Source organism: Heliangelus exortis, chromosome 8 (genome assembly GCF_036169615.1).
Source record: "Heliangelus exortis chromosome 8, bHelExo1.hap1, whole genome shotgun sequence".
In the NCBI taxonomy this organism is placed as follows: Eukaryota; Metazoa; Chordata; class Aves; order Apodiformes; family Trochilidae; genus Heliangelus; species Heliangelus exortis.
Genome location: NC_092429.1, coordinates 13,669,825 through 13,684,749, shown reverse-complemented (window position 1 = coordinate 13,684,749; position 14,925 = coordinate 13,669,825).

The window sequence follows — 14,925 nt, the reverse complement described above, 5'->3', positions numbered from 1 at the left end:
AAAGGCTGATGAGCAGCAGCAGAGACAGCTGAGCTTGGAGCCAGAGACTGTGGCTCTCGGCCTCATTTTGTGGCTACACAAAAGCACAGCTTACTGGTTGAGATTCCCAGCCAAACTGCTTCTCTGCATTATATCTGTCATGAAGCACACTGTTCTGCACCAAATAACACTTTGACTTGAAGAAATTCACCACAGGAAGTGCTAATGCTGTCTCTCTTTAAACTTGCATATAATCCACTTCCATGTGAGCTTTAAGATGCTGGCTAAAATACTTGAAGAATGCCTGATGTCCATATTGTTTCCTCTGTTGTTGTTCAAAACCCCGGAGAAACCATAAGTGGGTGTAGCTAAACTGATAATCCTAAATCTCTCTGGTTACTTGGTAGCAGATGACAAAACAGGACCCATACAAGCTTCAGAACTGGTGTGAGTAGTGTATGTGAAAGACAAAAAAGCAGCAGCATGATCCTGTTTATTGGATGGCTTTTCAAAGAACATCCAAATTCAGATAATAATAAGAAATTTGTGCCATTCAGTTATCGAGGGTGTCTGAAATGACATGTGTTGTCACCTCTTTGAAATTTTGTAATGCTAAATGTGCATGCCCCCTCCCTGGATGTGTTGAAGACCAAGTTGGAAGGGGCTTTGAGCATTCTGATCCAGTGGGAGGTGTCTGCTCACGGCAGGAGGGTTGGATCTAGATTATCTTTAAGGTCCCTTCTAACCTTAGCTATTCTGTGATTTCAAATCATAGAATCACTTCTCAGAACAGTGGAATGGAGGCTGACACCATGGTAACCTGTTGCATAGTTTTTGTGTAGTCATAATAGTCATCCAGCGTGTGGTGAACTGGATCCAGTTCTCACATAGTCTGTGGATCTCATCCCTTCTCTTGCCTCTCAAAACATTGTGCTATCCACCACTGTTGGCAGAAATGGGACTGCAATCAGTTTTTAAGTAGCAAAGCTCAGATGTGCTATTGCTCATGTAGTTGCCTGTACTCTAGTTTTATTTTTTACTATTAAGTATATGTCAAAACAAGACATTTTAAACAAGAGTTAAGTATCTCCTTTCCTTCACCTCATGTCTTTGTAAATAGGGAGATGGGAGGCTGGACATGTGAGATAAAGTCCCACCAAGACAGAGAACTGTATCCAGGTTTTATGGTAATGAATGAATACTTCTGTTCTACAAGAAGCTCATTCTGTTTTACTCTGTATACTAGAAAGGTCTAAAAGATGAGGATCTTGGACAATTGTCCAGTTTATGTATCCAGACTGGACTTCAGGAGAGACGGGGCTTGGCACCTTTTTCATTCACAGTTATTTGGATGTGTGATACATGACCAAATTGCTATGTACAAAGACATGAAACTAATGCATCAGCTGCAGTCTCTTGTGTTCTGTGCATGCAGGTGATCTTACCCACCTTTCAGTGCTGGAGGAGTTCTGGTTGATTAATGTTCAAAATCATGAAGTCATGGACAAAGAGTCTTGGTTTTGTGTTCTGGACTTAGAAGCAGTAGAGAGAAATTTTCTGATGGAAAAATTAAATGTGTGTGGCATCCAAATGCTTTCAAGGCTGGAGAGGGGTTGGGTTGGGTTGGGTAGGTGGATTGCAGTTTGAAATGCATGGACTGTGAGAGCTGAGTGGTCATGAGTGTGCTGTCAAGAACTGATAGTCAGAGAGTTGTGCTAATGCATGCTTTCTGCTCCCAGTCAGAGGATATTGGCCTACTAGAAATCTCTCATTGAAGTTTAGACATTTAAATACTTTAAATTACCTGACTATCAATGAATCAAACCCAGACATAACAGAAGTTGCACTGGAGGCGTGCTTATGGCAAACAAGGTAATTTTCCAGTATTATGTGAATGGAGGACCAACATCATCACATGTTGTCTGTGAGACTAAATATGCTACCCAATGTCTTTGTGTCTGTGTTCAGTAGTCTGTAAAATTATGATGATGATACCTATTATACACAACTTTGAAAGAATTAATTCATTAATGTTTGCAAAGAACTTTGAGATCCTCTAGTAGAAGGTACTACACAATTGCTAAGTGTTAATTTATTATTCTTTATTATCAGATTCAGTAGGACATGTAGTATAAATCTTTAAAAAAGCAAATAAAAAGCTAATCAGGAGTCTCTTATTTGCACTGTCAAAGCTGGTAATGACCAAGTAGAGCAGTTTGTGGAAGTACAAAAAAAAAATATAACCCATACTACTTGGTATGTTGAAGCAGCAATTAGCACACATTGTAGGGAGAAGAAGTGGAGCTAGACCAGAAATGAGCCTTGATGAGCCTAATTGCCTTTAATTATCCCTAAACATTTTCTTGTTGTCTGTCTTAGGAAAGCAGAAGAAACCCTGTAGCTCTAAAAGGAAATAAGGCTTGGTTTTGTTTTCATCTTTTAAAGAGGGACATAATAGCCACCATGGAAACATGTTCTTAATCAACGACATTAAACTCCTGTCTGCTCTGCTTCTCTTGAAATTGCCTGGCTTCATTATTATCTGGGGGACAGAGGAGGGGAAGGGGTTTAATCACTATTTAGCTTTTCTTAGCAAATTAAAATATTAATTACAATACACACTATTTTATCTTCGCTCAAGCTATTTGTAAGTATTGGTGAATGAGAGCTCACTTCATGTTGGAGTAATTTATTCTCAAACTATTCAGACTTACATTTTGAATTCCTTTTAAAAAATCATTGGGGCATGAAATGCTGTCTTCTGAGAGCCAGGATAAGCTATCTTTCCTTTTTTTTTTTTTTTTTCTTCTTTTTTTGGTCTTGAAGATAACTGCATAATTAAAGGTACATTTTCTAAAAAACTAAAATGCTAAAATGTGATCACTTCAGCACAGTCAAATGCTATGGGAAGCTGAGCAGTGGAACAGTGGAAGGCCAGACAAGTCCAGACTAGAGGATGGATGTTTCTCTGTATTTACATGATGTAATGCAGTAATCAACCTGATATTTTTCCATTCACATAATAATAAAAATGAAAGGAGGAGGCTTTCAGTAAAAGGAACTATCATGGGAAATCCATGGCCTCTGCAAGTCTACCATGCTCAAAACTTACTCACTATTTGTGATGTTAGTTTGGTTGATAGAATACAGAAAAACGGTGGGATTTGAAAAGTGATTTGTAAGATGAGCAAGATCAGCACTATTACTATTTATCTTTTGTAAGCATTGTACAACTTTTCTTGGTGTATTTTTACCACTTCTAATTTTTCATTGTGGACATTCTGCTGCAAAATTTCATAGTGAAGAAAATTCGTAGAAAGGCAACAAATTAAACAATGGCTGCATCAAATTGTGGCTCTGTAAACATTTTTTTAATTAAAATGTATAGTGGCACAAATCAGTATAGTTCTATTAACTGTAATGAAGCTATGTTGATTTATACCAACTGCAGATATAATTAATTCATCTAGTGAAGTAATTTGTGTAGAATCATATGGGAGGCTATGGGAAACACATAGTGCTGTGTCAGAACAGATGTAGTCCTACACACATTGCTGGCACTACTGTAGGTCACGGGACAACAGAAAATACCTAAAGTGCATTATTTCTTTCTTTAGGGTTGCCTTGCAAAGTGTGTGGATATTGCTGGAAAAAGCAGGCTGTAGCTGTAGGATGATTTTGCCTCCATACAAAGGGCTCTGCCAGTCATTGAATGTACATCTGCATTCTAAACATTCATAGTGTTAAGCTTAAGAGATACGTAGGCTGATTTAATTAAAACAAATTACCAAAAGTAGATCTAATAATTAGCAGAGGGGAAAAGACAATAGCAATCTGGCCACGAAAACAAAACTGAAGAAAAAAAAAATTTTTTTTTTAACAGCCAAGTTAGCAATTAAGAAAAAAAAAAAAAAAGGTAAAATGAAATTTGCCAGCAGAAACTTCCATTTGTGTTCAGTTCTAGACCCAACCTCTTCTACCATCACGATCTCTTCCTTTCTCGTTAAAGAACAAATACTTTAAAAGCTCAGCATATATGTGCAGAGAGGGTCAACCAACCCAAACAATATTTTTAATTGTAGCCATGGAATATTGATCTCAGAAGACATGCCATGGGTTCAAAGGCTTTTCTTTTCTAACTTGCAGAAGCCTTACCCAGGCTTACTCGTAGGCATTCTTGCTGACCTACATTATTGATGCAGTCTGACTCGTTGATCCTTATTTATTTTGTACGGCGCCTCATTCTCTTGCCCCATTGCTGTCTTTCCTGAGTCTTTTCTAGTTGTTCTCTTCATTGTTGCTATTTTCCTTTTGCTACAAGTACAGCTGAGAAAAGTGCACTATGAATCTAGGCTACAGTACCTCTTGTGACAGGAGAAACAAAGAATATGACCATTTCTCAGTCCTTCTCTCCCACTTAGTCATAGACAAACAGAATTTGTTTAATTCTGCAGGCCTGTATATATTCTACCTCCCACCAAATACAATTTTCTTCTTTTCATATGTGGAGGCTTTTGCCCTACACATAACAGAAAGAATTCCTTCCCAGGACCCAGACTATTGCAATGCCGTCCTTTGTTTGCAACTTTCTAATAATTTTGTCACTCAGGAGATGAAGCTGGTTTTGTAGTCCAAGGAATTTGTTATTCAGAGTGGTGGAATGCTAAATATTGCCCATCTTGGAGGCTTTGAGGTTTTGCCCCATGCTGTAGGGTCATTAAGCCACTTCCTGACTTATTTTCTCTGTCCATGTTCAAATTAATTCTCCTTATTGCATACAAACAAGACATTTTCACAAGTTTCTCACCTTATTAAACTATTGAGTTTAATTTTTGTTTTCTGTAGAACGTATCTACTAAGAGCAGCATCATGTGTCCAAGCAATGCTCTTCCCCACACTTGGGTTGTCACTTTGAAGAGTTCACTGTGTTACAGCTACTCATAGACCAGATGTTCTTTATCACAGTTTTGTTCCCCTATCATTCACAATGTATAGGTTTGTACTGAAATGTACAGAAATGGTTTAAACATAAACAGCTTCTGCTGTTACCTTTATAATTATCTTTTCCCCTAGATGTCCTGAAGTAACTTATGTAAATTTCTAGCTGAACAAAAAAATAAAATCCTTAATAGTAAAGTATCTGTATTATCTGCCTAAGGATGATGAATTGGTGGTTTTGTGTAGGATCATGTACATCTTGTGCACAGATGTTTGACCTTTCCTTTAGACACGTGTTACTTTTTATTTAGTGAGGAAAGGGGTTGGCTTTCTAGCAAGAGCTTGCTTCAAGCCCTTTGAAGGCTTTGTTGATGCCTCTCTGTGGCAGAATCAATGCAAGAGAGCAAATGATTTCTGCTATTTGCCCCCTTACCTGTGTCAGCACAATTCCCTACAAGCTGAGAGGAATACAGGAGTTAGGTTTTGGGGGGCTAAAGGGGAGATAAGTTAATAGGAACCATATTAGTACATCTGTTATTTGTGTAACATTTTATTTGCTCTGTGATCTTTGCTTGCTGTATAAGAGGCAGCAGTTGAAGGGAGAGCTTAGTCTTAAAAGCAGGTTTAGCAGCTGCCACAGAGTTCAGTATGTATTGGAAGCCAGAAGCAGCTGTTTTTACAAAAGCATAATTCTGTATCAATTGTCTTGTTCCAACCAAACCGTGTTGATTTAACAGCCTCTTTCTTAGGTTGCTCTTATTCTCAAAGATACAATTTCATCTTCCTAAGGATCCTAACTTTGAAGCGTGAGAGGACTGTTGCTATCCCCAGGTCAGAGGAGACTTGGTCTCCCAGCTCCTGGGGAGCTTAAACAGAGCCTGAGCTTCATGGTGAATTGGTGGTTTTGGAAGTTTTAAAAATTGGGTTACACTTGATAGCAATACATTCCAGGTAGAGCTTGTGAAGTTTTGAAAGCAATTCTACAATTTGCAGCTTCATAATCACACAAACATAATTGTGGTGTGGTATGATACTGTAGAAAGATAACTAACATAGTTGTATTAATATAAGTATAAGCATAAGCCTTAGTATAAGAAGCAGTACAGTGGTCCTTCTCCAGGATAAAAGTGTTGTGTTGTGTTGTGTTCCTCATCAGAATTGCTAAGCCCATTGAAATGCCCAGCAGTATGAACCTACAGCTCATAGCAATTACTTCATAGTTATTCAGAGTTAGCAAATATTAATGAAAATGCAGTGTGCAAGATATATTTACCCTGGGAACATCTTCTTTATGTGGTACAGCTATGTTAATCACCTTAACTCCTTCAGGGTCTACACCAGTGGAGAACTTGTGATGGTGCCCCTCAATAAGCATGAAGAGTGGAAAATCTTCTAGGATGTAAATGGTTAAACTGAGAGTATTCAAGGAAGCATTCTAAACAAACCTGTGGCATATGAAAGTGAATGTTTTCCACTACTACAATTTTTCAAAGTTTTAATTTGCATTTTCAGTGCTACCAACCATGGAAGGTTCTTTTTCAGGCAGGATCAAATTGAAAGCTGTAACACTCAGCCAAACAGCAGCTTAGTAGTGAAAGCAGAAGCCTTAACTCTGGAGACTGTTGAGCTGATATCTTAGAGTGTAAAATTGTATTTCTGAAACCACCAACCATGGTGTTCAAAGGGCAATGTTATCTTTTATGTTATGCTATACTTTTTTGCTTATATTAAGTAGAACTGTCCTCATTTCTGATCTTTGCTGTATTTTCTTCCTTCACCTCTTTCATTACTTAGCAGCAAGCTTGTATTTTATGTGCAGAATAAATGTTAGTCCTGTGTAAACAGCCTCTATGCTGTTTATATACCACTGAATTTCACTTAATTGCAATGGACTGAAGGTGACTTGATATCTGATACGCTTACATCAGTTACCAGCATGACATGTACAGCACCTCCTAGGCAATGCTCTGTGGTCTGCTGTAGCTAAGAATTGGAGTCTACCACAGTTATGAAATGGTTTCTAGACCACAGAATTTTCTGCCATAGCAGCTGCTGACAAGGCGATATCACCTAAGTCATTTGGGAACTTTGGAATTGTAAGTTATTTTCTGCTGTTGGAGTAGATTTACTTTTTTTTTTCTGGCAAAAAATGGTAAAGCCGAAGGTTTTGTATATATACATATATATGTATATACATTCACACACTGGCACAGCTACTCCTGATAATTCAGAAGAACTCAGTAAAATATAAACTAGACATGTTTTGATGTATTTCTTAAAAAGCCTTATAAAACACAGACAACACAATTCCTATCACAGGATGATTGTAGCATGGACACATTCCTTCTGAAGCAGAGTAGCCCTACTGAAAAATCTTCCTGAATATTTAAGTCCAACCTTCTCATAGGCAATGATTTTTTAGTTCCTACCACCTGTAAAATTGAAGGATCAGCTTTCATCTGGCTGCACAGTTACCTGGAAAACAAGAGTCTTCAATTACAGTTGAAAGTAGATTTATTTCTACTATTTGACACAGGTTCAAGAAGTCGGGTGTTAATGTAATGTCAGATACAGTCCAACCCATTCTCTTACAGTTGTATTTGGCATTGCAGGATTTTTTATTTTTTTTTTTTTTTTTTATTTTTTTTTTTTTTTTTTATTTTTTTTATTTTAAAGAACCTTAGTAACAATGCTTTCAAGATAGCTTTTCATCTTCCATTGACACTGCCAGCAATGAATGCCAAGTAATCAATAGTCCTAACCTAGGATTTATTTTGCAGCCCAGGATTGGCTTTAAAATTTGTCAGGTCACATTTTTTCCCAGCTTTTTTCCCCCCACACTGTATTGGATAGAATTGTAGAACAAAAGAGGAGGATGGAGGTGAAAAGAGAGTCTCAAGATATTAGCAGAATTACCATCTGCTTCCATTTAATTCCTAAATATAATGATAGCACACCTGGCTGATCTTTCTCAGAGAAACCCTTTTTGCCCCTCCCTTCATGGTGAAGAACAAAACTTGAGACCAACCCAATACTTCCAGCTTGTTCTCTTAGTGACAGTAGCAGCAGTTGCCATGCCATAGTTTGCAGATGCAAGGGAGTAGGCATGGAGGTCTTGCTATCATCTTCCAAATCCCCTATTTTTAGAGTGGGCAATAGGAACAGGAAACTGTACTTCAAATGCTACTTGTGAATGGGGAGGACCCAGCTGACACTTAAAAATAACCTGAGTCCGTATGGAAAAGCAGGAAAAGTTTGGAAGATGCATCTTGCAAGAAGAGGAACAATGTGTGTTTTCCTCCCCAGCTGCTCCTTATCTCCAGAAATGCAGGCAAGCAGATTTGTGAAGGTTTATTTTTCATTCCCAAACTCTGTAAATGAAGAAGTTTATTAAAACTGTTTTTTTTGTTTTTAGTGTTTTGGGGTTTTTTGTTTGGTTGTTTTTGTTTTGTTTTAAGCAGGTAAATGGTAAGATTTTTGAATGACTCTAAAACACTTTCCATTTCTACCGGGACTTCAGAATGTATTGGTTACACTTGTACCACTTTTACAAGTTCTCCATCATTCCCATTTCTGCTTGTACCAGACTTTTACAGATGACAGTGGCTGAGGATATGGACATTAAAAGAGCAGCTGATGATTTAAGAATAAAGGCTTGGACTTTAAAAGAGATATGAGATGTGTATACGATGCAGTTTTGACACTGATGTGTACTGTGGTTTTAACAATTACATGTTGTTTTGCATGGTGTAGCATTTGTATGGTAACTGGTTTTGGGTTTTAGGAATACATATGTAGTTGAAACAAAGATGATTCATAATATTTATAACAGATATGATTTATATATTTATAACAGAATTAAATACAAACGTAAAAGGATTTTTTATTATTTCAGAATGATAATGTTTGAATATAAAATAGCAAAGGTCGTTTTATCCCACTTTTTTTCTGCTAAGTTTGTGCATCATTAACAAAAATGTCTGAGAGGCAAGAAGTTATAAGACAAGGTTAAATGAACCAAAATCCTGTGGACTTTCTGGAAACTGTGAATATTACATACACTTCACAGGCATATTTTACTAATGCATTCAAGCCCAAGTCCTTATCTTTGTGTATAATTTTGCTGTGATTAATATTAAATATTTTGTGATGTTTTAAGCATCATAGCCTCAACTAATACATAGGGAAACATTGTAAACTTCTGTTTTCTGTTTAAAGGAATTAGACATGTAACAGCAATTGCTGTCTCCTAGAATAGTCCCCTAAAGTCCCATCTGGGTTGCTTTCTGGGCAGATCTCTTTGCTCAGTGTCTAAAATGATACTGGATGCCATTGTTAAAGCACAGAATGATTCTCATTGTTTATTGCTTGGATGTTTCTTGTGTCTTACAGGGACAGAGAAATCTCAAATGTAATTAGCCTTGGAGATTTGCCCTATGATTGCAGATCTAAGCTGTGGCTTTTTCCCAGCTGTTTCTGAAGCTAAAGCTTGCAAAGGGCCTGGTGGAAAGCAGCTGCTAAAAATCTTGCAAGAGACTTGTTGGCCTTGGCCTCTCTTTGCATGTTCTCTTCTCTGGAACAATTTATCCACATTTACATGTCAATAATTAATAGCAATTTAAATATCCATATTTAAACAAAATTAGTATTAGTAAATAAGTACATCTATCTCATAATTCTGGAAAAGTATTTAAAACAAAAGTCTTGAGGGAGACTTTTCAGGTATACGAGCACTGGACTCCTAAAAGTCTTAATTTCTGAGTTACACAAACAAGTGCACAATGAATTTATCTATTCTGTGGATTAATACAGTAGAGTAACTGTGATTTGGAACCTCCACACAAGTTTGAAGAAGTGTATGAGAAGACAGACTGCCTCATATTCAATTAAGATAGGTAAAACAAGAATTCAGAATCAGTTCTGAAGTGCAAAATGCAATAGCAATTAATTCTGTTTTGAACAGGAATTCCAGAACTTAGACATTTTTCAGCAAAGAATCATTGGTATAGCAAAAAAGGGAAAAAATATAATATTAAAGTCACTTCCTTTAGATGTAATTGTTTTATTTTGCACTGAAATAGTAATTTAAAAGCTCCATAATGTTAGATATTTGTTTGTTAGATGTTAGGTATTTGCTTGATTATCTTCCTAAATCTGAGCCAAATTATAATTTCTGATTAATAGTGCCACAATATTGTATCAGGACTGTAATAATGACTCAGGCAGGAATTTGGCCAGTAGCTTTTCACTGGAGCAAATATTTAAAAGATATTTAGCCATGAAAAGGCATCTTTTAAAATGTAGATCTTTCATTTTGGCATCTTACCAAAACCAGTCAGAGGGATGTCTTTTGCAGCCTGTCAGAAGGTCAGCAAATTCTGTTTCTTCCATAAGAGCAGTTTAACAAGCCTTGTGTTATTCTTAAGGTATACAATGACAATTTAGGGAAGACTTAAAAAAAAAATTCCAAGAAAGGACATGGTTTATAGTTATTATTGTCAATAATATATATATAATGTCAAGAACTATACAAGGACTATGGTTCTTACACACTTCACCATCATGTAATAAATTTTGCAACTTTGTTTTACAAGTATGAAGCTCAGAAGGGTATATGGATATTAGTTTCATGCAGCTGTTGTGAAACCTCTTCTCAACAACACCAGTATAACAAATATTTCTAGGTAGTCCCTTTTCATATTTCAACTAGAATTCAGAATCACAGAAGTAATTATGAGCTTTTGTGATATGGACACTAATGGACTATCATAGAAATCTGGCAGAAATTTGGTTTATTTTAAAACATACCAAAATAGCTACAATAAAAATTCTCAATAGCTCTTTGTTCTTTGTATAACAGAAAGAGGATTTATTTTGGATCCCTCCTTCAGTGCTTTTATGTCTTCATTCTTAAATCTCTCACTGGCCTGATGCTTGTGCTTATGAAATTTATCAACCCTCCTTAGTCAATGCATGCCAATTGTGTTGTTCGGTTTGGTTTCAAATTTTTGGTTCTCTTTCTTATGCAATTTTTGCCTCTCTGTTGCCATCCTGCTTCCTTTTGGCCAATTTTATTTTCCAGGGGGTTGTGTTCACGATGCTCGCTTGCCTTTGCCTATGTAATGATGTAGCCACAGTGAATAACCTTAAAGGATAAGCCTCTGAGGTTCCCTTCCTCATGTTAATTTTAAGCTATTCTGGGAAAAGAATGGTGTCTGATAGTTTTGCTTTTTGTTTTCTCCTGAGTGAAGATGACCCACTGTAAGAGAAAGTAATGAGCCATGCCTTGTCACTGAGAGATGCAGAAATCAGTGTATGAAAATGAACAAACTGATTCTCTGTCCTTGATTTGTACTATGATTTGTACTATTCCACTCTTTATTGAATTAAATATGTTAATAACGGACTTATGTAGCAGCTAAGAATGAACTGGCTGTCATTTATCAATTAATTACCCATGAAAACTGATGTTACATGGTAGCAGTAATCGTACCCATGGTGTTAGGCATATGCTACATAAAAATGCAGTCACCTTGAAATAATATGGGCAAAATCAGCTTGTAACCTACAGAACACTATTAATAATATAGCTCTCAGTACTGCATGGCTGAAATTTGTTTCTGAGAGGTCTGTGGATAGGTTGTGGAGTATTTTATTTTTCTTTCAAGTTTTGAGTGATCGAGTGCATGAAGTAAGCCTAATATTTCTTTGGGGAGGGTACTGAGGCAAGGGTTTGTGTAGACAGGTGGTGGAAAACCAGGTTGTAAGGGAAGTTAAACATACATTGGTAGAACTTGTATTGTCTTCAACAGGTGATTTCAACAGCAGTAGGATGAATGCCCTGGTATGACACAGTTCTCACTGCTATTCACTTTTAAAACCAGGATAATACGAGGTCAGCTGCAGTTGCACCCGTTTCATTGCTAGGAGAGAAAAGGGTCTTTGAAGCTACTTGGTTACAAGTGGTATTATGTCCTTCAAGTAATTTGTGCTGCGTCACACAATGCTACTGCAGGAGCTTAGAGAGAAAAGGGTTCAAACCAGGAGTACATTTCTGCCTGGTAACACTTCAACCTGGGTCTGGGATGAGTGAAAAGGAAAGCAGCTATAGTATACAAGTATGGAAAGCCATCTTACACGTATAAAATACGCTGATACACCTCTCTTGTCCTCTTATAGTCCTGCTTGCTGAAAGTATTCTTGAGCCCCCACCACACTAATATCATTTAGCCTTCTGGCAGTGCTGTAAGACATGAGACTGTTGGCATTTTTTGGCAAAGTCATTGACTCAATGAACTTTTCTTGTTTAGAGGACTGAAGCAGATACTGAGACTGTTCAGACTTGGTTGCTGGAGGGTCAGACAATGAATGCAAATGCTAACACATCATTGTTTGTGTTTAGGTTGTCAACACTTACAGTCGATACCTGTAGATGAGCATAATGAATGAGCAGCAAATAAGAACACAAGAGGGTGAAGTAGGAACAGCAGTATGATGACCCAAAGCCTGTTTAAACTGAAAGCAATATGCTCATTAACTGCAATTGTCTTTGGAGACCAGAAAGATGATGCAAGAAAAAATGTGTTGGCACTTTAGGTTTTGTATATCAACTGATTTAATCTTTCAATGGCTTTGAGCAGAAAATGCAGTGAGTGACTTTTGGTTTAGTTAGGATTCTTTGCAGTTATTCTTCAGTGTCTGACAGGCATAGGAAAAAGGTTTTTGTTACCCCCTTCTTCCCCCCCCCCCCCCCCCCCCCATACATGGGGTAAAAAAAATTAATATGAATCTAATATTATAAACTACAATATATTTGTAGTTTAAAATGTTCCTTCTTCCAGCTTTAAGCTATGGCTTAAGAAATGAAAAATAATAGGCACCAAATTGCAAAAATTATGCAGAGGCATTGATTTCAGAGTCAGAGCTATTTGGATGCAGCCATAAATGTACCAGTTGTGCCAATAACTAAACAATACATTTATTCTAGCTTTATTGTTGGAGCATTTTACACTTCAAGTATATTATATGCTTCTGATGGTACACAGTGCACGGTATTCTCCTTGCAATTATGGCAATCTGACTGGTTGCTAAGGTTGAAAAAAGAAATTGTCAGTAGAAATCTGGAAAAGTGCATTAATTAATACATTTTGTTATGTTAGAGAGCACTGTCAAAGTTCCCATTTTATGTCAGGTTCAGAGAGATGCTAAAATTCTGCTCCTTGAAATGAAAAGTATTCTTATTATTTTAGTTACACTGGCAAAGATTCGCTTCAGATTTTATTTCACAATCATATATGTGTCTGATGTTGAAATCGGGGCTGTAAAAAGTGTCCCCTCTGTGCAGACTCTTGAAGCAAATCAGCACGAGGAGAAGTGAGGTTAGAGGTGAAGATTATGTTGTCTGAATTGTGAAACAAGGCACTGCCACACTTTTTCTGCTTTTTAATAAGTTGTAGCACATAAGTCCTCAGCTAGGCTGTATGCTCCATAAAACTTCAATTTTGGAACACTGTGTAAAGGAAACATCTCTGTTGTGAGACTCATTCCCAAGCCAGGTATTCTGGTCATCATTTTGTGTCAGGGCCCAGGAGGGGAGAACCAGCAGTGTGTTCAGAGCACCCAGTGTTGCTGTAATAGGCTTATTCTTCCTCGAGGTGAGGGACCCATTGTTAAAACCTTTCTAGCTGATTCAAAGCAGGGACTTCAACCTCAAGGTGCCAAAAAGGTGACTGCTGTAATTTTCCTGTTGTATCTCTGTCTCTTGTAAGAAACTTTCACTTGGAATGGAGGAAGTGAACAACTGCTTTTTATCTCTGGTTACTGCTTCAAGAATACAGGTTTTAAGTTCCTACTGGCAGTGAACATGGTTTATCTGTTTTTCAGGCAGACAGAAGCTTGAGCTCCTCTAAAGACAAATGGAATATCAGTGGACAGTTGCAGGAAAGATAAAGAATTCCAAAAGCTGTGAATAGTGCAGTCAATTATCTAGGGCTTATTTAATATCCTTTTATTCCAGCTTCTTTCATCACTTTAGTCTCTGTTAGTCAGTACATAAGTGGTTCAATTGAATAAATTCACAGAAATGTACTACACTAGCTTCTGCCCTATTCCAACATAGAATAGATTATCCTTATGTCTTACTTGCTCTCCTACTCTTATGTTCCTATAAAACAAGTCTCCCAGTAAGTCTTTCCCATTTCCTATTATGATCATTATTTTCTTATGTCCTTTAAACTACTGTGAACAGGAACTGAAGATAAAATGAGTGTTTCTGGTTGCATTTTAAAACACCTGCAACTTCAGTGCTAGACCTACCTTATGATTAAACAAGTATAAAAGCTGTGATGTATACTCTATAATAAATATCAGAGCAATGAAGAACAAAGAAAGAAGGAAAAAAAAACCCAAATCAAATCAAATCCAACCAAAAATACAAAAAACAAAAAAAACCACCACCAAAAAAAAACAAACAAACAAACAAAAAAAACCCACAAAAAACCCAAAAAACCAAAAAAACCAACCCCAAACAAACAAACCAATATCAATAGGCAAGCAATTCAATAGGCAAGCAATATCAATAGCCAGGAAGTAAAAGAAGAACCTGTGTCAAAAAGCAAAAAACATTCAAGAGAACAGAAGTTCAAGGGTGACAAAGAAAAGGATCAGAGCCCTTTTGGTGAGTAAATACTTTCAGACAGGTATTGATCTGCTGGGGGGAAAAACAGTGTATTCTCTTCATTGTGAAATAGCACTTATTGGGGGCGATGCGTGCAGGGATAACATTGAAAGTAGTGAAGAGAAACAAAGAATTTTTTTCTGGTTGGAAAGCATTTTTAAAAAACTTATGTCTTTTTTTTTCTTTATATTTTTATGTCCAGTACCCAAGTCTAAGCAACAACAAAATGAAATATGAAAAGATCCTCTTAATTATTTGCATGAAAAATAACAAGCTCACTGAATTCAGCAAGAACATTTTCCATTTATTTAACTGGGGCCAGGGCTTCACTA